At 44.5% G+C, this 25583-nt stretch overlaps 1 long non-coding RNA gene across 1 annotated transcript in view; it reads right to left on the bottom strand.

The window, feature by feature from the left end:
- The window catches only part of LOC140068942 (uncharacterized), a 48953-nt gene that overhangs the window by 19344 nt on the left and 4026 nt on the right, over positions 1-25583 (bottom strand). Inside the window, exon 3 of the long non-coding RNA XR_011848643.1 lies at positions 21791-21915. This is a non-coding gene — a long non-coding RNA (uncharacterized lncRNA). The remainder of the gene's footprint in view (positions 1-21790; positions 21916-25583) is intronic.

Consider the following 25583-nt stretch of genomic DNA (forward strand, 5'->3'; position numbering starts at 1 on the left):
AGTATGTTTCGGCTCCTATTAATAACACTATTATTGGTATAGTAGGAATTTTGGACTCATTAAAAATGTTGCCCAAGAATTGAATAAATAAATTGTGTTTAGATGCCAAACCAGCATTAGTTGCCTATGGACAATAAGGGCTTTGTTATGGTAAAACATACTGAATTATTTCTCAAATCCCGGCAAACACCTTTGAACTAGAGGTAGAAACCCTTGTAATGATTCAATTTGCACAGAAGCATAAACATTTCTGTCTATGTAGCTAGAGTCATTAGGCTGATAATGCAATGAGCTCTTAATAGTCAGAAATCACTTGCAATTATAAACATATTGATTTCTAAAGCTCTAGAAATGGGTCTGTATATTTACATACTGCCTGTTAAGGAAAAATCATTATAGCTACAGCCTGAACTGACTCAAGATGTCAACATTAAGGATATCAGTTTACTGACCTCAGAAATCTATAAAAATAAACTATATAACTGGGTCCAAATTCTAGTTCAATTAGGAACAGAAGGGTGGATATAGTAGTTATTTTATATAAATAACATGTAGCATTATGATATTCCAAACATACATTCCTGGATCTCGGAATGTACTCCAACTTCATTCCATCCGGGGTTGTTAATCTTCCAGTACCATGTAAAGTTATTTGTAAGGCACTGGCACTGACTATATTTGGGGGTTTTGTTGTTGTTAATTTTGGTGTTTGAATAGTTTTTATTTTATTTTCTTTGTCGCAAGATGAAACTCATCATTTTTACTACCTTTTTTTGAAGATGCAGTTCTACTAAAACCTGCAGTACAAAATGACTTATGCTGCATATTTTAAAACCACAGTATTTAAAGCGCAGATCCAATATTTTTTTCCACAAATCAATAGCTACTGGGATGTAGAACAACTTTGCCTATTATCTTTTTTTTTTTTTTTTTTTTATAATTGTATTTTTATTATCATTTTCAAAACAATATAACAAATAATTTGCACGTATTTCACATTGAGATTTTCCAATAATAGTACAAACGAGAAAACAAGTGTTGTCCCCAAAGATATTGACAGCTCAAATTTCCCATTTACATACTGGGGTACAAAGTTTAACAGTGCACTGTTTTCCTGATAGTAAACCAAATATCAAGGAACGCTTGAACTTCATGCTCAGTTGGTCTAGAAGGGTTGGGGAGGGGGGGGGGAAACCAACAGAAGACATTCAGACGAACTCACCATGACAACAATTAACACTCGGGTAGAAACGATAGGGGTGACCACCTCACTCTCCTCCTCCTGCCCGCTCTTCTATCCAGTAGCGATCCCAACGTTCCCAGGTTTTGTCGAATAATGGGATACGATTGTTCAAGGAGGCGGTCAAGTGTTCCATACTGCGAGTCTCCCTTACCCTAGCGAGTAGGTCCATTCGGGAGGGGGGGGCCTGCCTTTTCCAAAATTGCGCTATCAGGCATCTTGCAGCTGTGAGTACGTGCAAGCTCAATTTTGTGGCCGTCTTGGCCATGGGCTGAGGAGAGACGTTTAGCAAGTAATACAATGGGGAGAGTGGAATGTCCACCGCTACAACCTCTCGGAGGAGAGACTTTACCTCCTGCCAGAAAGGCTGCACCAATGGGCACGTCCAGAAGATGTGCTGAAGAGTTCCCCCGGGCGAGCCACATCGCCAGCAGGTGTCTGGCGTGTCTGGAAATAATCTGTGTAATAAGGATGGGGTATGGTACCACTGCAACATCAGCTTGTACTGATTCTCCTTATGTGTAGCACATAAAGAGGTTTTAGCTGCTCTATTCCAGATCATCTGCCACGTGTCTTGTGATATTGGACCCCCCACTATGCTTTCCCATTTGGCCATGTATGGATGTGCTATAGGGTCATCTGATCTTGGGTGTAATAGTATCATATAGATATCTGATATAAGACCAGAGGTGTGGGTAGCGGTTTTGCAGATGTGCTCAAACGCGGTGGGCACCGAAACCATCTCAGTATTGCTTAGGGACTGCAGGAAGTGCCTAATACGAATATAGTGGAAGTTGGCTGTATGTGGGAGATGGAATTTATCTTGCAAGGCAGGGAACGGCAAAATCTTCCTATCTCGGTAGTCTACTATGTCTGCGAATCTAAACAATCCCTTCTCATGCCATGGTTTAATTTCCTGCCCAACTCCAGCCTGTTGCATAAGAGGGGTGTGTAAGAAAGATTGCATAGGAGAGCATTGGGATACCAGCGGAAACCTGGTCACACAGGCCCTCCACAATTTAATCGTGAATGAGATGGGACCCAATTGGGGGTCAGGCAATGTAGGCGCCTCCTCAGGCCAGAGGTAAGAGTTGGGGTGGAAAGGAGCCAACCATAGTTTCTCAATCTCCATCCATTTGGAGAATGCCAGCAAGGTAGACCACGCTGGGATTCGTCGCAAATGTGTTGCCCAGTAGTATCTGGTAATATCCGGCACCGATAGTCCACCCTTGGATTTGTGAGAAATTAGAACAGACTTGGAGACTCTGTGCCTCTTTTTGGCCCAGATAAAATGTAAAATTGATGCTTGCAGGGACCTCAGAGCACCCAACGGAACCGGCACCGGCAGGGTTTCAAAAAGATAAAGCAGCTTGGGCAAGATAGTCATTTTGACCGCTGCTATCCTGCCGAAAAGAGAAAGAGGGAGACTATTCCAGTTATCCAGCAGAGTCCTTATTTCTCGGAAGCTATCAGGGAAGTTCTGCCCATAGAGTGTGTTGTACGAGGGGGTCAGGAGTATCCCCAGGTATTTAATAGCATCAGTTTTCCAATTATATCGGAACGTCGCCTTCAATTGATCAACCAATGGTTGGGTAAGATTAAGGGGTAAGGCCTCTGTCTTTGAGGTATTCACTTTATAACCAGATAGACGACCGTACTGCTGTAACCGTGCTTGTAGGTTGGGCAGAGAGATTACAGGTTGAGTTAAAGTGAGCAGGATGTCGTCCGCAAATAGAGACAATTTGAATTCCCTATCTCTGACCATAATACCATGAACATTAGGGTCTTGTCGGATGATGGAGGCCAAGGGTTCAATGCAGAGTATGAACAGGAGAGGAGAAAGTGGGCAACCCTGACGTGTACCATTCCTTATCTGCAGAGGTGGGGAGGATGCATGTGGAAGCTTAATTTCAGCTGTAGGATTTGAATACAACCCCCTCAAAGCCTGGAGAAAGGGACCCCTTATTCCAATGTGTTCTAGCACTTGAAACATGAAGGGCCAGCTGAGGCGATCGAACGCCTTTTCTGCGTCTAAACTGAGGATCAGGGCCTGGTCGTTTTGTTTGTTGACTACATCAATAAGATCAATTGTTCTCCTCGTGTTGTCGCCACCCTGACGCCCTGGCACAAAGCCCACTTGATCTTTATGAATTACCTGGGGGATCCACTGGATCAGGCGATTGGCCAGCAATTTTGTGAATATTTTTAAATCAGCGTTCAGAAGTGCAATTGGCCTATAATTAGCACAGTCAGTTGCATCTTTCCCGGGCTTAGGGATAAGGGTGATGTAGGAATGAGTAAACGTTGTAGGCATAGGCTCACCTTGTAAGAACGCATTAAACACTTTTGTCATATGCGGCAACAACACAGGGGAGAAGGTCTGATAATAGAGATATGTGAGCCCATCCGGACCCGGGGATTTCCCGTTGGGCATTCCTTTGATCACTTCCTCTATCTCCTCCGATGTTAATTCTGAGCTAAGTGTCTCAATAGCCTCCAAGGGGAGGCCCGGGAGGGAGCAAGAGTTCAAGAAATCTACTAGCAACGTTTTTCTAAGGTCCTCATCCAAGGGCAGGGTGTTTGGTAAAGAGTACAATTTGGCGTAAAAATCTTGAAAACGAGAGGCAATCGCCCTCGGGTCATGCAAGAAGTTGCCCCCAGAGTCGCGTATAATATGGGGAGTTTGGTGATCCCTCCTCTCCCTCAGTTGCTTCGCCAGGAGTGAGTGGTGTTTATTTGCTTGTTCATAGTACCGTTGCTTAGTAAACACCAGCAGTTTCTCTACTTCCTGGGTCTGAACCTCTCGCAACTGTTCCCTGACCTCAATTAGCTGTTGGAGTCTTCTCCTGGTTGGTTTGGCTAACAAAGCTGCCTCCTGCTTATCAATTTCTTTCCTTAGCTCTTTCTCCAGATGGACCCTATTCCTTTTCAATCTGGTTCCCTGTTCAATGCAATGGCCTCGGAAGACCGCTTTATGAGCTTCCCACATCACAGGAATGGAGGGAATTGAATCCTCGTTAAACTGAAAATACTCCCGCAACGCCCCATTTAACTCTTCCTTGATCAGGGGCTTTTTAAGGAGGGATTCGTTCAGGCGCCAATGACATACCCTCGTTGTAGTGAGGCCCTCTCTAAGCTGCAGGAGGACTGGCGCATGATCTGACCACGATATGTCCCCCACCTCTGCAGTGTGCATCATTCGCAAGAATTGTATATCTCCAAACCAATAATCTATACGGGTATGGGTGCCGTGCGGGGCGGAGTAAAAGGTAAATGAGCGGTCACCCGGGTTGCCCACTCTCCACAAGTCATACAGGGCAAACCTCCTAATGACTCTACGGAATGCGGCTGAGATGGTGTTTTGCGATCTAGTGGTGGGGTTGGGATCAATTGCCAGGCGGTCCATATTTTCTGAAAAAATGACATTAAAGTCCCCTCCTACCAGTAGGGGTGCTGGTGGAAGTTTAGCTAACTTATTCAGGACTTTAGTAATGAAGCGGACCTGGGATGTATTGGGAGCATATATGTTGCATAAAAGTATGGGCGAGCCAAACAATTTACCCTGAATGATGATAAAGCGGCCCATGGGATCCGCAGTCACCGTCTCAGGCACTATGGGGCACGAAGTTGAGAACAGAATCGCCACTCCCGCTTTTTTGTTCTCAGTGGACGCCGTATAAGAGACCGGGTAAAGATGCTTAGCAAAGTTAAAATTCCCTGTCGCATCATAATGCGTCTCCTGTAGAAACACCACATCTGCTCTACTTCTCTTCAGCTCATTAAGCGTGAGTCTTCGCTTACGAGCTGAGTTGAGCCCTTTTACATTAAGCGTCAGGAACCGGACCATGGTTAGCTGATTAGCGGATACCCCTGTGCCAGACCCGCTGTGCGCTCCTGCGTGGTATGCGCCTGGACCCAGGGAGGGAGGGGATGAGAGGGGCTATATGTAGCTTCTACAATCAAGCTTCAGTATGTGAGTGGGGAGGGGTGCTGGTGTGCGCACACCCAAGACGTCAGAAACACTAGGAATAAAGGGTAAGGAATATGACAAAGGGGAAGGACAAAACTTGCACACTACAAGACAGACAATGAAAACGAATAAAAAACCCAAGTAAGAAAATAACAAGAAAACAAGAATAAATTCCCGAGTCTATAACCAGGGAGAGGAGAAATCTCCTGATCCTGGTGCAGGCCTACTCAGCCGAGCTGCCCCTGAAGTAGGGGAGTATAGTCGGCTGGTCTGGATTCACCACCTCCTATATAAATCCCAATCTGGAATAAGGAAGCAGGATCCAGTAAAGACCCACCTAGTGGGGAAAACGTGGTATTGTAACCCTGGAAAGGAGAGAAAGAAATTTTTCCTGCAAGTACAGTACTATATTAACTTGAATACTTTGGTATATCACTAACTATCTAGAGAATCCGGGAAATAACCCCGATGCCTTTATGCAAATTACTATCTAAAAGACGTTAAGGAGGGAAAGAGTATCCCGAACATAAGCAAACATAAGCAAGCATAGGACCCCCATTAAACTGTAAAGGATATATGCCCAGCAGGTGCTCTCCTCTAATCATAAGAGTCCTGGGATGGAGCTCTGGTTCGTGGTCTTCGTCTCTTGTGTTGCGGCTGGCTCTTAAACTGCTGTTGGCGTAGCTGGTGGGGGAGAGCCCCCCAATCGTCCAGTCGTGGAATCGGAATGTTCCAAATGTCGCAGAATTCCTGAAGCTCCTCAATCACAGTAAGCGTGGCCGTAATTCCATCTTTGGTGGCCGATAGGGCAAAAGGAAAGTTCCAGCGGTAAGAGATGCCATTCTCATGCAGGATATCCAGCAATGGTCGCAGGATCCGCCTCTTCTGAAGGGTGATTCCAGAGAGATCCTGGTAAAGCTGTATGACATCTCCCTTGAAGTTGAAGTTCTTATTTTTCCTCGCGGCAAACATGATGCGTTCCTTTAATTCAAAGTCGTTCACACAACAGATGACATCCCGTGGGTTTCCTCCCAGTGTTTTAGGCCTCAAGGCTCTATGAGCTCTGTCAAGCTTCACCTGTATCTCCGGCTCTCCTAATAGCGCTGAAAAAAGTGCTTGTAGTGTGGCGCGAACATCCTCCTTGCCCTCCACCTCCGGTAGACCCCTCACCCTAATATTATTACGTCTTCCTCTGTTATCGAGATCTTCCAGGTGTCTGGCCATATCTTGTAGTGTAACAGATTGGGAGTGCAAAGTATGTTGCGTATGTGTGATCTGACGCCTTGAGTCTGCCTGCGCAGTTTCCAGCTCATCAATTTTCTGCGTCATACACTGAATATCGCGTCGTACCTCTGAAATTTCAGACTTGAACGCTTCTTTAACTTCAGCGATCAGCGATTTAAAGTCCTCTTTAGTCGGCAAATTCTGGAGATGAGCATGCCAGTACGGTTCCGGAGCTGATGGCCTCTTGTCTGTCCTAATGTCCATACTATATGGCTCCAGCGATGACTCCCACTCTGGGGAAGGAGCTGCATATCGGGTGAGGATGGGGGTAGCACCCAGCTCCTCTTCTTGCTCTCCTGACCTGGGGACATACGGGGTACCCGGGATGAACTCTCTTGGCAATGTCCGTTGAGGGGATCCCTAGGGTGTCCCCCATATCCTCCATTATCATCCTGGCCAGGGCCCGGTTCATTCTCCTGGGGTTGTATCTGAGGTGCGGTGGCAGTATTTGACTGGGAGGGCTTCACCTCTCCGGTATTGTGCTGTGAGGCTCCCTGGTCAGTGTCCTGTAGTGGGGCCACTTTATTGTGGCGCTGCTGCGCCGCTGTATTTTGGCTCTGCTGCGCCGCTGTTGTTTGGCGCTGCTGCGCCGCTGTGGTTTGGCGCTGCTGCGCCGCTGTGGTTTGGCGCTGCTGCGCCGCTGTGTTTTGGCGCTGCTGCGCTACAGGGGAGCCACGCTGCCCTTTAGGCTGGGGGCTAAGATGGCGGCTTGGCGCGGCCTGTGACGGGCCGGCCGAATCTTTGCAGCCCGCATGTAAAGGCGGCGCCGCGGTAGTCGCCGCGGATCCCCGTCTCCCCGATGCTGGTGTGGGGGCCATAGCGGACGTCTCAGGAAGCTGCGGTGAGTCACCTTTTAGGTCGTCAGGCCTCCCGGCTGCACGTGGGCCCGCGGATCGGAGGAAGAAGCGGGTGAGCGGCGTTTCGCCTGTCCGACCAGCGTCTCGGGATCTCGAGGGCTTCGTTCCCCTTCTGGGGGTCTTTTTTGCTTTTGGGGCCAGGATAGTTCCCCTCCTTATAGCGGAATTAGGCACCGGGGCTGCGGAGCTCTGTTAATGTGCGGCCATCCTGTCCAGGGTCCAGACCACGCCCCCCTGCCTATTATCTTGATCGCCTATGTCCAGCAGATTCTATGCTCCCCTTATGAGCCTGTACACTTGTTTACAGAATGGTCTCATAGAGCGGGAGGGGTTGTTTTCTTGGAAAGAGGTGCGGGAGGTCATGTGACAGTGCTCTCTGTCACACTCTGTGTTGAGTGTCTGCTGAGTCATGATTAAGAGCACTTGTCTGTGCTAGAAACGCGTTGATGATGATTTTACCATGCCACCTGTATTTTACCTGATGAATGCCTTAAGAAAACAATAAAGGCGGTCTTATTCTGCAAATAGCTGGATCCGGAATTTTTCTTCCTTGTCGTGGACTTCATTGCCCTGCAGCGGGGTGGATCTGTGCAAGCGGATAAAGTTACCACAGATCTAGGTGAGCTGGAGGAACTCTTTTACTCTTTGAGTGTCTGCTGCTGCTGCTCTGTGCATGCAGACGTTTACTACATTGAATAGTAAGGTAAAATGTCTCCCTTATTCCCAATCATACCAGTTCCAGTCCATTCATCCCATCCCAGTCCCTCCTTGCCAGTATCTGCAGAACTTTCTCTGACAAATTAAGCTCATATACTTGTCTGCAGCCTCCTCCCCCACTTTCTGCTCGCTGGACACTTTCTACATAGCCGAGAAGCTGTTATCCTCACACAGCACATACACTATAAACTTCATGTAAGTGTTTCACTGCTGATTTCTACTACTCATTACATTCTCCTCCTTGTGATGAAAGCTGCCAGGCTAGTCATTATATAGATACCGGATGTGCACAATCTGCAGTGTTTAGTGGATTTACTTGTAGGAATCTAACTGGTTTTACTGCTAACTAAATAAGAGCATACAAGGTATCAGAGAAACTGTGGGCAGACTAAATTTGACTTAGCTCCAGGGCAGATACAGGAAGAGATTAAACTTCATCCACTGCACTGTTGCTCTGGAAGATTTTTGGCAGGCAGAACAGACAATACCATTACTCTGGAAAGAAAAAGTTGAGGAACACAATATGGGCATCATTCTGTTTGTCTTTAAAGGGTAAATCAATTTTGGCAATTTGGTAAAAATCATTATGACATCAGAGTTACATCATAAATTATTGTGCATATTTGAATGCAGATTGATGTATTTTAAATGAAAAGGTAGGTGTGTGTGATAGACATTCCACTACACAGTCATTCCATGTATCCCTAGTTTTAGTTTTTTTGTGTAAAATGTGTACTTTTTCTTATGAATTCCTATTGGTTTGCTTGGATTCCAAAAAAAAATGTCTGATCCTTTGGGTAATACCATAGAAAAAGGGAAAAAGAGCCAGCATGCTTTATAGAAAATCCAGCATTTTATTTTCTCCATCTAAATCTATACAGAGGGCCTTATTAAACAGATAATATCCCATAGAAGGAAAACTTTACAGTATGTGCAACACATTTTAAACTTCTTGGTTTCTTTGTCATGTCAGCAAATCTACTTTTATCTTGTATATATACTAAAAATACACATTTTTTGTACATATACATAGAACTGTAATTTGTTTATTGATTTTTTTACAATTTCAGTTGTTTTTATAACAGAAAAAGTCCGACCATTTTTCGCAGACTGAGTCTAGTAATGCAGTTCATGGGGATGATACAGTTGAACTCTGAACCTATAGACAGATTTTTGTGGGAAAAAAACTAACTCTTATCCTCACTTATCCTTGAAACATCTTTGCATTAGTCGAGATGTCTATTGTAGGCTGACTTTTCCTTTTAATTCATGATACTTGAGTTTAAAGTATTCAGATGGAATTGCAATACAGAACCGACCAATACACACACTCTTATGATTTGCACAGTAGAATATACGTCTTTACATAAAGCGCTGAATGGAAAGTGTTTATAGTAACATACATTCACTCCCCTAAATCATCACATCTGTTCCCTCATACAGCCATACACAAATGGAAATAATAAAAGAGTTTTTTTTCTCACCTAGGGTCATTAGATTTATAGTACCAGCACTAAAACGTTTAAGTTAAAAACGAGGAAAAAGGGAAAAAAAGGCACAAAAAGCAGATGCATTTTCTCTGTTCTGCTTTTCCCTTTTTATTACAACAGGATAGCTGTAATGGAAATATCAATAATAAGTATACATAAGACTGTATGATCAGAGCTGGCACTTGAAAGGTTAAATAATGGCACTATATGTTGTAAATAGAGATGAGCGAACATGCTCGTCCGAGCTTGATGCTCGTTCGAGCATTAGCGTACTCGAAACTGCTCGTTGCTCGGACGAATACTTCGCCCGCTCGAGAAAATGGCAGCTCCCGCCGTTTTGCTTTTTGGCGGCCAGAAACAGAGCCAATCACAAGCCAGGAGACTCTGCACTCCACCCAGCATGACGTGGTACCCTTACACGTCGATAGCAGTGGTTGGCTGGCCAGATCAGGTGACCCTGGGATAGACTAGCCGCTGCCCGCGCTGCTCGGATCATTCTGTGTCTGGATGCCGCTAGGGAGAGAGCTGCTGCTGGTCAGGGAAAGCGTTAGGGTGTTCTATTAGCTTACTGTTAGGCAGGAGTGATTCTCCAAGAACAGCCCTTCTTAGGGCTACAATAACGTTCTACTTTTTTTTTTTTTATTTGCATCTAGTACCATTTTGTGAGGAATTAGCAGGGGGACTTGCTACCGTTGTGTTTAGCTCTTAGTGGCACACATATCCACCTCAAACACCAAAGTGGGAAAATTTAGTAGGGGTTGGATTTCAATTAGGCACAGTCTGCCATTTTTCCTTTTTTATTTTACGTTTATTTTGTTTAATAACTCAGTGTCATCTCATCTGGCATAGTAGTGTGCTTTCATACTTGGCTAGAAAATAGCCATAGGAGAATCCAAACGGCTTACGCCTACAGTAGCGTTATATATTTGATTTCTGGTTGATCTGCTGGTGGCTGTACTTGCTGCAGTGCATCTACTAGCCAATTGTGAGCAATTTGTAGTGAGACTTGCGACCGCTGTGTTTTGCGCTTAGTGACGCACATATCCATTGCAAAGACCGAAGTGGGAAAATTTAGTAGGGGTTGGATTTCAATTAGGCACAGTCTGCCATTTGTCCTTTTTTATTTTACGTTTATTTTGTTTAATAACTCAGCGTCATCTCATCTGGCATAGTAGTGTGCTTTCATACTTGGCTAGAAAATAGCCATAGGAGAATCCAAACGGCTTACGCCTACAGTAGCGTTATATATTTGATTTCTGGTTGATCTGCTGGTGGCTGTACTTGCTGCAGTGCATCTACTAGCCAATTGTGAGCAATTTGTAGTGAGACTTGCGACCGCTGTGTTTTGCGCTTAGTGACGCACATATCCATTGCAAAGACCGAAGTGGGAAAATTTAGTAGGGGTTGGATTTCAATTAGGCACAGTCTGCCATTTGTCCTTTTTTATTTTACGTTTATTTTGTTTAATAACTCAGCGTCATCTCATCTGGCATAGTAGTGTGCTTTCATACTTGGCTAGAAAATAGCCAAAGGAGAATCCAAACGGCTTACGCCTACAGTAGCGTTATATATTTGATTTCTGGTTGATCTGCTGGTGGCTGTACTTGCTGCAGTGCATCTACTAGCCAATTGTGAGCAATTTGTAGTGAGACTTGCGACCGCTGTGTTTTGCGCTTAGTGACGCACATATCCATTGCAAAGACCGAAGTGGGAAAATTTAGTAGGGGTTGGATTTCAATTAGGCACAGTCTGCCATTTGTCCTTTTTTATTTTACGTTTATTTTGTTTAATAACTCAGCGTCATCTCATCTGGCATAGTAGTGTGCTTTCATACTTGGCTAGAAAATAGCCAAAGGAGAATCCAAACGGCTTACGCCTACAGTAGCGTTATATATTTGATTTCTGGTTGATCTGCTGGTGGCTGTACTTGCTGCAGTGCATCTACTAGCCAATTGTGAGCAATTTGTAGTGAGACTTGCGACCGCTGTGTTTTGCGCTTAGTGACGCACATATCCATTGCAAAGACCGAAGTGGGAAAATTTAGTAGGGGTTGGATTTCAATTAGGCACAGTCTGCCATTTGTCCTTTTTTATTTTACGTTTATTTTGTTTAATAACTCAGCGTCATCTCATCTGGCATAGTAGTGTGCTTTCATACTTGGCTAGAAAATAGCCAAAGGAGAATCCAAACGGCTTACGCCTACAGTAGCGTTATATATTTGATTTCTGGTTGATCTGCTGGTGGCTGTACTTGCTGCAGTGCATCTACTAGCCAATTGTGAGCAATTTGTAGTGAGACTTGCGACCGCTGTGTTTTGCGCTTAGTGACGCACATATCCATTGCAAAGACCGAAGTGGGAAAATTTATTAGGGGTTGGATTTCAATTAGGCACAGTCTGCCATTTGTCCTTTTTTATTTTACGTTTATTTTGTTTAATAACTCAGTGTCATCTCATCTGGCATAGTAGTGTGCTTTCATACTTGGCTAGAAAATAGCCATAGCAATAGGATAGCATTGTTTGGTTTTAAAAACTCAAAAACACAAAAAAAAAAAAAAAAAAACAAAAAAAAGTTAAAAAAAATTAAAGCTATAACTCTCATTTTAAAAATGTTTAACCCGAGGGCTAGGGGTAGAGGACGAGGGCGGGGACGTGGGCGTCCAACTACTGCAGGGGTCAGAGGCCGTGGTCCTGGCCGGGGTGAGACACCACCTGCTTATGAGGGAGCAGGGGAACGCCGCAGAGCTACGGAGTGTCTGATGTTACTGGGACTCGTGGTAGAGCACTGTTGAGGCCAGAACAGTGCGAACAGGTGATGTCGTGGATTGCTGACAATGCTTCGAGCAATTTGTCCACCAGTCAGTCTTCCACGCAGTCCACCCATGGCACCGAAATCGCCACTCCTCCAGCTCCTGCACCTCAGCCTCCTCCCCCCCAGTCTGCCCCCTCCCAGGAAAATTTGGCATTTGAACCGGCATACTCTGAGGAACTGTTTTCTGGACCCTTCCCACAGTCACAAACCACTTGTCCGGTTGCTGCTGAGCAATTTTCCGATGCCCAGGTTTTCCACCAGTCACAGTCTGTGGGTGATGATGACCTTCTTGACGTAGTGGAAGTGTGTAAAGAGGTGTACGACGATGAGGAGACACGGTTGTCAGACAGTGGGGAAGTTGTTGTCAGGGCAGGAAGTCCGAGGGGGGAGCAGACTGAGGGATCGGAGGATGATGAGGTGACAGACCCAAGCTGGGTTGAGAGGCCGGGTGAACACAGTGCTTCTGAGACGGAGGAGAGTCCTCGACCAGAACAGGTTGGAAGAGGCAGTGGTGGGGCCAGACGGAGAGGCAGGGCCAGAGCTGGTGCATCAGCGCCAAATGTGTCAACTAGTGAAGCTCCCGTGGTGAGGGCTCTTGCGGCGAGGGCTAGATCTTCAGAAGTCTGGAGGTTCTTTAAGGAAACACCGGATGACCGACGGACTGTGGTGTGCAACATTTGCCAAACCAGGCTCAGCAGGGGTTCCACCACTACTAGCTTAACTACCACCAGTATGCGCAGGCATATGAATGCTAAACACCCCACTCAGTGGCAACAAGCCCGTTCACCTCCGGGCGTGCACACCACTGCTCCTTCCCCTGTGTCAGCTGATAGTCAGCCCCCTGCCCAGGACCCTGCCACAAAAACCCCATCGTCGCCTCCACGATCCTCCACAGCATCCACCAGCGTTCAGCTCTCCATACCCCAGACGCTGGAGCGGAAACGCAAATATAGTGCAACCCACCCGCACGCCCAAGCCCTTAATGTGCACATCTCCAGATTGCTTAGCCTGGAGATGCTGCCCTATAGGCTAGTAGAGACCGAGGCCTTTCGCAACCTCATGGCGGCGGCCGCCCCTCGGTATTCGGTCCCCAGCCGCCACTACTTTTCCCGATGTGCCGTCCCAGCCCTGCACCAGCATGTGTCAGACAACATCACCCGTGCCCTGACCAACGCCGTTTCTGACAAGGTCCACCTGACCACGGACACGTGGACGAGTGCTGCCGGGCAGGGCCACTATATATCGCTGACGGCACATTGGGTTAACTTGGTGGAGGCTGGGACCGAGTCTGACCCTGGGGCTGCTCATATACTGCCGACGCCGAGGATTGCGGGGCCTACCTCGGTCCAGGTGTTTCAGGCATACTATGCCTCCTCCTCCTCCCACCCCTCCTCCACCTCCTCCTCCGAACTACCATCCGTGGGCACGGCGCCATCAGTCGGTGGCTCTAGGCACAGCAGCAGTGCCATCGCTAAGCAACAGCAGGCGGTGCTCAAACTGCTGAGCCTAGGCGACAAAAGGCACACCGCCCAAGAGCTATTACAGGGCATCACGGCGCAGACTGATCTGTGGCTGGCACCGCTGAACCTGAAGCCAGGCATGGTTGTGTGTGACAACGGCCATAACCTGGTGGCGGCTCTGCAACTCGGCAGACTGACACATGTGCCATGCCTGGCCCATGTGTTAAATCTGATAGTTCAGCGTTTCCTCAAGACATACCCCAATCTGTCAGATTTGCTCACGAAGGTGCGCCGCATCTGTGCGCATTTCAGGAAGTCCAGCACAGATGCTGCCACTCTCAGGGCAGCGCAGCGCCGCCTCCAACTGCCCGCTCACCGACTGTTGTGCGACGTGCCCACGAGGTGGAATTCAACACTGACCATGTTATCCAGAGTTTACCAGCAGCGCAGAGCGATTGTAGACTGCCAGATGTCAACTTTCACCAGAAGTGGTAGTCAGGTCAGTCAGCTTCCTCAAGTCTACAATGAGGAGTGGACGTGGATGTCTGATATCTGTCAGGTGCTGAGTAACTTTGAGGAGTCAACACAGATGGTCAGTGGCGATGCCGCCATCATCAGCCTCACCATCCCGCTGCTTGGCCTGTTGAAAAACTCTCTGATCAGCATGAAGTCGGAAGCTTTGCGCTCGTCACAAGAGACGGGGGAAGAAGATTCCCTTGTTGATAGCCAAAGCACCCTCAGGTCTGTTTCTCAGCGCATATCGGAGGAGGTGGAGGTGGAGGAGGATGAGGATGAGGAGGAAGAGGAGGAGAATGTTGGCGAGACACAAGAGGGGACCATTGTTGAGTCCTTCACTGTTCAGCGTGTATGGGCAGAAGAAGAGGAGTTGGAGGAGTTGGAGGAGGAGGAAATGGACAGTCAGGCCAGTGAGGGGAGTGAATTCTTACGCGTTGGTACTCTGGCGCATATGGCAGATTTCATGCTAGGCTGCCTATCCCGTGACCCTCGCGTTCAAAGAATTTATTCCAGCACCGATTACTGGGTGTTCACTCTCCTGGACCCACGGTACAAGCAAAATCTTTCCACTCTCATCCCTGCAGAGGAAAGGAAAGTGAGAATGCATGAATACCAGCAGGCCCTGGTGCACAAGCTGAAACAGTATTTCCCTTCTGACAGCGCTAGCGGCAGAGTGCGTATTTCTGCGGAACAAGTAGCGAGGGAGAGTAGGCGAGCAGGCAGCTTGTCCAGCACTGGCAAGGGTACGCTTTACAAGGCTTTTGCCAGCTTTATGTCACCCCAGCAAGACACTGTCACCTGTCCCCAGTCTCGGCAGAGTAGGGCTGATCTTTACAGAAAGATGGTGAGGGAGTACGTAGCTGACCATACCATCGTCCTAAATGATCACACAGCTCCCTACAACTACTGGGTTTCAAAGCTGGACATGTGGCACGAACTGGCGCTGTACGCCTTGGAGGTTCTTGCCTGCCCTGCCGCTAGCGTCTTGTCCGAGCGGGTTTTCAGTGCAGCTGGTGGCATCATCACAGATAAGCGTACACGCCTGTCGACTGACAGCGCTGACAGGCTGACGCTTATTAAAATGAATAAAGGCTGGATTTCTCAGAATTTCCAATCTCCACCAGGTGAAGGAAGCTCAACCTGAATAATTGATCCACTCCTCCTCCTCCTCATTTTCCTCCTTCTCCTCCTCTTTGTACAGTAAAGCAGAGGAAACTGGCTATTTTTTGACAGGGCCCACTGGCTCTTGCTATAGTACTTTATGCATTTAATTTTTCTGGAGGGCCACCTACCCGGTCCTCTGTTTGAAACAATTTTTGTGAGTGCCACATACAGGCACTCAATCTATTCCATTTTTCTGGAGGGCCACCTACCCGGTCCTCTGTTTTAAAAAATTTTTGGGACTGCCACATACAGGCACTCAATCTATTCCATTTTACTGGAGGGCCACCTACCTGCTCCTCTGGTTTGAAACATTTTTGGGACTGCCACATACAGGCACTCAATCTATTCCATTTTTCTGGAGGGACACCTACCTGCTCCTCTGGTTTGAAAACTTTTTGGGACTGCCACATACAGGCACTCAATCTATTCCATTTTACTGGAGGGCCACCTACCTGCTCCTCTGGTTTGAAACATTTTTGGGACTGCCACATACAGGCACTCAATCTATTCCATTTTTCTGGAGGGACACCTACCTGCTCCTCTGGTTTGAAAACTTTTTGGGACTGCCACATACAGGCACTCAATCTATTCCATTTTTCTGGAGGGCCACCTACCTGCTCCTCTGGTTTGAAAACTTTTTGGGACTGCCACATACATGCACTCAATCTATTCCATTTTTCTGGAGGGACACCTACCTGCTCCTCTGGTTTGAAAACTTTTTGGGACTGCCACATACAGGCACTATCCAAATTAAATTGTCTCCATAGCAGCCTCCACACGTTGTCTCCATTGCTACCTCCAAAAGTCGTCCATATAGCTGCCTCCATACATCCTCCCCTTATCAAACGAGGTGTGTCAGGCAGAAATTTGGGTTGTTTTCATGGATTCCACATCAAAGTTGTTAACTTTGTCGCCACCCTGCTGTGTTATCCACAAAATATACTGGCAAACTTTTATGATTAACCGATATTCTTTCAGCGCTTCTTGCGCAGTTGTTTACATTCCCCTCACCCGCCATATCCCAAACTTATAAGAACGCTACTACACTTGATCTTATACAAAAGGTTCTTAGAAGTGCTGTTTGGGGAGTAGCCTAGAGACAGGGGCTTGGATTGGCGAAAGCTCGCCTGGCTGCAGAGCGCCAGCTCCATCCCAAGATCCAACTAACATAGTTTTAACTGCAGCACCTTTAATCTACTACTAGTTCACTGCCTCCATAATAATAATAATAATAATCTTTATTTATATAGCGTCATCATATTCTGTAGCGATTTACAAATCATAGGAAACAAATACAAATGTAATGTAACAGAGCACAACATTTGTATGGAACAACAGGAGTGAGGTCCCTGCTCGCCAGAGCTTACAGTTTATGAAGATGATGGGGTAACACGAGGTAAAAGAATATTTAATGGTCAAGCCATTCTTCTTAGGGAATAGAACAAAATATAATAAATGGAATTGCTGTCGCTTGAACCACTCAGCCGTCATCTTATATACCAGGTCCAGGGTGAATGGGACTGCAGAGAAGTCTGGTGCCTGTTGGTTGCTGGATAACAGATGGGAGGACGACACAGGACGGGTTAGTAGAAGAGTTAAAACTTCATGCAGTTAATGAGTGTTATAGGCTTGCCTAAAGAAATGGGTTTTAAGACCACGTTTGAAACTTTGGAGGTTAGGTATTAGTCTGATAGTCCGGGGCAGAGCATTCCATAGAATTGGTGCAGCTCTAGAGAAGTCTTGGAGACGCGAGTGGGAGGTCCGCACTAGGGTAGAGGTTAATCTAAGATCACTGGCGGATCTAAGAGCACGGGTTGGGCGATAGACTGAGATAAGAGAGGAGAGGTAGGGGGGTGCAGCATTATACAGAGCTTTATGGATGAGGGTTATTATTATTTTAAACTGTATTCGAAAGGAGACTGGCAGCCAGTGCAGCGACTGGCATGAACTGTAAGCATACATGGTCCCCTTATCAAACGAGCTGTGTCAGGCAGAATTTTGGGTTGTTTTCATGGCTTCCACAACAAACTTGTTAACTTTGTCGCCACCCTGCTGTGTAATCCACAAAAAATACTGGCAAACTTTTATCATTTACCGATATTATTTCAGCGCTTCTTGCGCAGCTGTTTACATTCCCCTCACCCGCCATATCCTAAACTTATAAGAACGCTACTACACTTGATCTTATACAAAAGGTTCTTAGAAGTGCTGTTTGGGGAGTAGCCTATAGACAGGGGCTTGGATTGGCGAAAGCTCGCCTGGCAGCGGAGCGCCAGCTCCATGCCAAGATCCAACTAACATAGTTTTAACTGCAGCACCTTTAATCTACTACTAGTTCACTGCCTCCATACATGGTCCCCTTATCAAACGAGCTGTGTCAGGCAGAATTTTGGGTTGTTTTCATGGCTTCCATGTTAACTTTGTCGCCACCCTGCTGTGTAATCCACAAAATATACTGGCAAACTTTTATCATGTACCGATATTATTTGAGCGCTTCTTGCTCACCTCCTTTGGTTCCTCTCTGCCACCCATTGGTTTGAAGCCTGAGTCCATTTAGGGTATGTCGCCATGACACTCTCTAGCCTGCTGCCGCTGCCTCTGCATGCCGTCCCCTATAGTGTCAGGGTCAATTATTGGATGTTTTAGATGCTATCTAGCTTCATTCTGTCACTCTGTCATGGCCATGCTGTTGCCCATAATTTTGGCATAATGTTGCGATTATGCAGCCTCAGAGGCATCCATGCATGCTGCCCCTGCTGTTTCCTGTCCATTTCCATGGTGTTTCCATCCTTTTCTGAGGTTCCCAGGTGTTTGGCCAAGCTTCCCTGTGCAGAGCCTTGGTCCCCTTGAAAAATGCTCGAGTCTCCCATTGACTTCAATGGGGTTCGTTATTCGAGACGAGCACTCGAGCATCGGGAAAAGTTCGTCTCGAATAACGAGTACCCGAGCATTTTAGTGTTCGCTCATCTCTAGTTGTAAACCCTATTGCATTTACCAGATTTTGATCCTAGAGATTGGTTCCATGTGTGACAATGTACTTCTGCAGCTTTGGGAATAGGTTAGATCTACAAGCCTTTGATCACTTAGTAACACCAATAAAGTTTGTTTGCTGTTTGCTCGATACACATATACTTTGTATATTGAGCGTTTGTTAAGGACTTATGACCTTTTGTCATAACTTTGGTTCTGTGGGAAACAAAATTTTCCCAATACACAATTCCTAATCAATAAGTTACCAATAACTGTGCAGGAAATAGACTTCAAAGTAATTAGGCGTCAGTAAGTGACGGCTTAATGATGTGCTCCTATGTACCAGTCTGTAAAGTAAATAAACTTATCTACCGCTTTCTATTGCCCAAGTGTAAAAGTGGGATCTAAAGTGTGACCATAAACAATGGGACTTCCTAATTCTTTAGTCACTACCACCAAAATCACTGAACAGTTAAAATGACTGAGCTGGTGTGTGAAATGACATATGGCCTCATAGGTTTTCTGTTTGTAGGCTACTATTAAGTTTAGACAGGTAAATCATTGTATACACAGGATTTCACAGCTGCTGTTTATTTAACAGTTGGAGGTGAAGTATAAGGTTATATACGAAAGTATACAGTATCAAGTTATAAATCTCAGAAACAATTGGTTAGTGAATGAAGATCACATTAGATGTATCTTTTTTAGACAGTAAGATCCTCAGGGGCAGACCTTGTGTACACAGCAGAGTATATGGAACAACACAAGATATCCCTGTGGCTTCAAAATGGAAGGGGATTGGATCTAAAATAACTGCAGATACAGTAGGCCTCAAAGATTGTTGTGGGAGACCTACTTCAGCTCCATAGAACTCCATAAAGGTTATACCAAGCCACAATACTCACACATTTGCTCAATTGGTGGTGTTTTGGCTTTCCTATGCTGAGGTTAATTATCAATGAGAAGACGTCTTGTACAATTTCTAAATTTCTAGACTCTAGTAAGCAAACATATTAATTACTGTAAGAAATTTCAACAGAAGATATTCCTCATAAAAATACCCAGATATGAATGACGAGTGCTGTAATAGCAGCGTCCAGCCTCCTCTATATATAGCAGGGGACTACCGTATTATACCGCTGACATCCTGTGCTAACACCTAAATGATGCTATCTTGGTTTCTATTGCCCCCCCCCCTGAAGCGGCGATCTGCTTCTATGACAGATGAGAGCCTCTCAGAGGCTCCCATGGCTGTCATCTAATGATTTGTATTAGACCCTGCAGAATGATTAAAACACCTTGGGGTTCCTAAAAAATAAATACAGTACAAAAATTCATTAATACATAAAATTTCCCTAGAATGAAAATAGAATTAAATAAACATAATCATCCAAGAGTTGCATGAGTTAGAATATGGTGAAATATGATTCATTTTTCTTTTTTTAACCCTTAACGATCTGGCCCTTTTTTTTTCATTTCCATTTTTCACTCCCCACTTTCAAAAATCTATAACTTTTTTATTTTTACACTTAAAGAGCTGTGTGATGGCTTGTTTTCTGCGTAACAAATTGCACTTCGTAGTGATGGTATTTATTCTTCCATGCCGTGTACTGGGAAGTGGGAAAAAAAATTTCAAATGCAGTGAAAATGGTGTAAAACGCATTTGCAAATTTTTCTTGTGGGCTTGGATTTTACGGCTTTCACTGTGCACCCCAAATGACATGTCTACTTTACTCTTTGGGTCAGTATGATTATGGGGATACCAAATTTGTATAGGTTTTATAATGTTTTCATACAGTTACAAAAATTAACGGTGCTATCATCTTTAGGAACGTGGGACCTTGTCTATGCTATCATTGCAGATTGCCAACCCGGCTATTGAGCCTATAATTACCGACAATCCCCCTCTATAAGGGACATATAATACTGCTACATGAAAGTCCAACATCACTAATTATATCACAAAGTGAGGAACACTTCCCCCATCCAGTGAGGAACACTACCCCCATCCAGTGAGGAACACTACCCCCATCCAGTGAGGAACACTACCCCCATCCACTGAAGAACACTACCCCATCCACTGAGGAACACTACCCCCATCCACTGAGGAACACTACCCCCATACAGCAAGGAACACTACCCCCATCCACTGAGGAACACTACCCTCATCCACTGAGGAACACTACCCCCATCCACTGAGGAACACTACCCCCATTCAGTGCACTGAATTACAAAGTTACAATGGAATTTTAATTTAATTTTAATTAAAGGGTGGACACTATATATATATTAGAATTAATTCAGGAGCAGCTGTGTCTAAGCCAACTTAGTGTTGCATACACTATAATCCATCCATAAATGCATATCTTTAATATTTTTAATTTGTGTGGGGCTGTTAATGCTAAAATTGGGGCACATTGTATATGTTTTAATTACCTCGGGGGTATTTTTTGAGATTTTCCCTGTACAGAAAAAGTACCTAGAAAATGCCCTGCTTTAGAGTCAGACTTGACAGAACTCTAGCTTGATGTTTATCTAGTAACAAATTACTCATATAATAATAATCATATCAAGTTAATGAAAAGGTTGTACTGTACAGACATTGGGGCAGATTCATAAAAAGTGTTGTAAGGTTAGACAGAGATAGAGTGCAGAGATAGACTAGACAGGCTTATTCTGCACCAAAGTGTCTAATGCTGGATTATAAATCTGTGTAGTATAAGACAGTCTAGTCGTACTCCACATATTTATTAGTTGGCTTACTTTACGCTAGAAAGTTAGGACGCAATTCTGCTGGGTCAGGAGTATTTCTGGCGCACTGAACTTTTTGCCATGCAGCCATGCCCCCTTTTCTTAGGCCAAGCCCCTTTTGTAAAGGTAGTCCAAGGAGAGCCAGAAACCTGTCTAAAACCCTTTATAAATGTAATTTTTTTAGTGCAAACTACTACAGAATTCTGTCGTGGACAGATTAATAAATCTCCCCTATTGTTCTTTTTTAAAGCTATGTATCTGCAGAATTATATTATACAACGGTCCAGTCTAGCAAAATTTCCTAGTAAAAGGTCACAATGAAGAATTATACATTTTAGAATGAATTGTTGTAGCTATAGTCTCTTACTGTTGTTTTGTGGGATAAATGTATCTATTTGACAAAGAGAAAAGAGACTGGTCTACAAAAGTAATAGATTTGGACTGAGAGAACAATTTAAGTTACTCTTCTCTACATCCCTAACAGTTTACAGATTTCCCTGTGGTAGGTTCTAATTGTCCACTAATGTAGTAAACTGCTAGTCAATAACTTGCTGTACTTACCCTCCAAAGTGTCTCCAGGGGCTAATTGTTACTTGCTATTGATGAATTTGCCCACACCTTCCATCTGTGTTATCTTTCCTCCCATCTTCTACATTAAGGGATTTCTCTCAGGACACATCCACTATCTGCAGGTAATTTATGTTAGAAGGAAATTACAAAGGATTGTCAGATGAGCAAGGAACATCTCAAGAACATTCTACAGAGTAAGATCCAGGTAGATACATAATAACAGAAGAGAAGAAAATAATATAATTCACTTACTGGTTTTCAACCGTATAAACTATGATACTGGTTTTAAGCATTACAGTACATACAGTTCCTTTAATCTATTGCATCTTAAAAAGTTAGACCGTTTCTGCTCCTCGCTAGTACTTGGAATAGTAGATAGCAGTTTGTAAATGACACATGTAGAGAATAAGTAGATAAGACGTAGGTATGGATTAAATTGAACCGTACCCAATGTAATTTATTCTGATAATTTGTGCCTAGAGAGAGCATTAGGTTACATTCACACAACGATGTGCCTGCTGTACTGTAGCGCTGATCGTCCCATCCCTCTCTATAGCAATATATGGTGCACAGTGCCGTATTACAGGGAGAGATAGGACATGTCCTATCTTTCTCCCGGCTACGGAACAGTACAGTACAGTATCACGTACGCCGCCGTGCATCCATTGCCGTCTACGGGGAACATATACACACCCTATATACAGTACATCAGCCATATATACGCCCCCCATGTGGCCGTGTGAATGTAGCCTTACTTTGTAAAACACATTGGGTAAAACTTTGAGTTGTGAAAGTTTGCTGGCTTCAGTAAGTGTGCACCCCCCCCCCCCCCCCCATTCATGTGGACCTGGTTTAAAGGGCCAGAAGACTGGCGTAGAAGCCCCAATAAATGTCCCCCTATGTATCTAAAGTTCCTTGGACTAACTGAAGGGTATGGTTCTGAGGGCCAGACAGAACATTTAATTGTGCCTAAACCCACCAGGGGATCAACAGTTATAGGGGTTTTATACATCTTTTAAATTGCACTATAAAGCAGTATCTTAAGATACTTGAATAGGGACTATCTTAATTGAAAATGTAGCAAGAAAAAGTCTTTCACAAATGTACCTATATCAAATAGTTTCAAGGTAAAGAGGATCCATCACTGCCAGACCCTCCTGACCACAGTCTTACAGATCAGATGACAATGCATTTCACCCAACCATGAGAGAGCAGAGGCAGTACACTGATCTCTCCCTGCTCATTCCAGGACCTTAGAATGATGTCAGAAACATGAAGAACACATTCTTCATTACAGTAAGGTACTTGAACCTTTTCATGTTACCTTTTGGGCCAGACCTGTTGCGTGTGGATGGATGTAGCAGCAGTGTTGTGTGTGAATGGATAGATGGATGTAGCAGAGCTGTGTGTGAGTTAGTGGCTGGATGTAGCAGAGCTTTGTGTCTAAATGGAGGGATGAAGCAGAGCTATGTGTATGTATGGTGGAATATGGCAGAACTATGTGTGTGAATGGAGAGATGTAATAGAGCTGTGTGAGTGAGTGAGTCAATAGATGGATGGATGTAAAAGAGCTGTGTGAGTGGATGAATGTATGTATCATAGCTGAGTGTGAGTGAATAGATAGTTGTAGCAGAGTTGCATGTGTTTAAGTGAGTGGATATAGCAGGGCTGTGTGTATGTATGTGCAACAGTGATGTGCTTGTGTGTGAGACCAAAAGGGAATTTATCATTGGTGTCAATATTTGACTAAAATATTACAATTAATTACAAGAGGGGCAGGTAAGATACACAATATTCTAATATAGGAATAGAGAATTTAGCTGTTCCTCCTGGTCTAATGCAGCTTTCATATTTTAATTAAAACTCCATTTTAGCCAGAAGAACTACTAAATACAAGAGGGAAAACAGCATTCCATCTGTTTCTTGGGACCAGAAAAGCGATTTATTAAAAATATATTGGGCTTGAACGGGGAATCAGTATGGGAAAAATGGTTAGACCACTATTATAATTTAATATTTTTTTCGTTTATCTCTGTGCTCGTCAATGGGTATTTGTTAAGGGGGTGGAATAAAGTTTGTCAAGCATTAGTTGGATGGGTGAAACTATGATCTTGTCCCTGGCACATTAAGGGTTGTTAACCGGTTCGCGACCGCCCGCCGTGTATTCACGGCGGCGGTCGCGTCGCGCTGCATGGAGAGGGCTCACGGGCTGAGCCCTCTCCATAGCCGGTAAGTCTTTGCTGCATATTGCAGCAAAGGCTTACCGGTAACATCCGCGATCGGTGCTAGCACCGATCGCGGGTGTTTTTACAGCGTAGGCTGCCGGCAAAGCTGCCGGCAGCCTCAAACAGATAGCGGCGCATGGGCGCCGCCATCTTACCTGGGATCGCCGCTCCCCGTGACGTCATCGGGGGGCGGCGATCCGTCTCCATGGTAGCCTCGGGTCTTTCGTTTTAACCCCTTCATTACAATGTGCTGATAGCACATTGTAATGAATGAGTTAGAAAATCCCCATATACTGCCATACTGTAGTATGGCAGTATATGATAGGATCGATCAGACAACCTAGGGTTAAAGTACCCTAGGGAGTCTGAAAAATAGTATAAATAAAAATAAAAAAAAGTTTAAAAAAAAAAAAATTATAATAAAAAAACCTAAAATTTCAAATCACCCCCCTTTCCCTAGAACTGACATAAATATAAATAAACAGTAAAAATCATAAACACATCAGGTATCGACGCGTCCGAAAATGCCCGATCTATCAAAATATGATAACGGTTTTTCAATGCGTTTAACCCCATAACGGAAAATAGCGCCCAAAGTCGAAAATGGCACTTTTTTGCCATTTTGAAAAATCTAAAAAAATCTATAAAAAGTGATCAAAAGGTCGTACAGTCCTAAAAATGATATAATTGAAAATATTATCAAATTTCGCAAAAAATGACCCCACCCACAGCTCCGTACACCAAAGTATAAAAAAGTTATTAGCGCCAGAAGTTGGCAAAATCAAAAAAATTATTTTTGTACAGGAGGTTTTAATTTTTGTAAATGTATGAAAACATTATAAAACCTATACAAATTTGGTATCCCCTTAATCGTACCGACCCAAAGAATAAAGTAGACATGTCATTTGGGGCGCTCAGTGAAAGACGTAATATCCAAGCCCACAAGAAAATGGCGCAAATGCGTTTTTTCACCATTTTCATTGCATTTGGAATTTTTTTCCCGCTTCCGAGTACATGGCATGGAATATTTAATACCATCATTATGAAGTGCAATTTGTTACGCAGAAAACAAGCCGTCACACAGCTCTTTACGTGTAAAAATAAAAAAGTTATAGATTTTTGAAGGTGGGGAGTGAAAAATGGACATGAAAAAACAGGAAAGGGCCCGGTCCTTAACCGGTTAAAGTACCTATTGTTTATGGTACAATAAACATGAATATGATCTTTTGTGGTTTGACTGGATGTGCAAAAAATAAACATGTTGGACATTATCTGACATACAAGTCAAATAGAATCCACAACTTGTGATGTGCATCGTACATTAATTTCCTCTCACATTAACCTAAAACATAAATATCTAACCAGTTTTGGAAGCCAAATCCTGGCCTCCACTGCACATTTGCATATATATAATGATTCTTGGCAGGAGCCTCTATACTGGGAATACATCTTGCTGAAATGATTCAAACAAGTCGTGTAATTATCCTACAACATCCATCTAAAAAGACGCACGGACACAAACAAGATATCAGAAAATGGATCTTACATGCAGGGTTTAA

Source organism: Engystomops pustulosus, chromosome 7 (genome assembly GCF_040894005.1).
Source record: "Engystomops pustulosus chromosome 7, aEngPut4.maternal, whole genome shotgun sequence".
Lineage (NCBI taxonomy): Eukaryota > Metazoa > Chordata > Amphibia > Anura > Leptodactylidae > Engystomops > Engystomops pustulosus.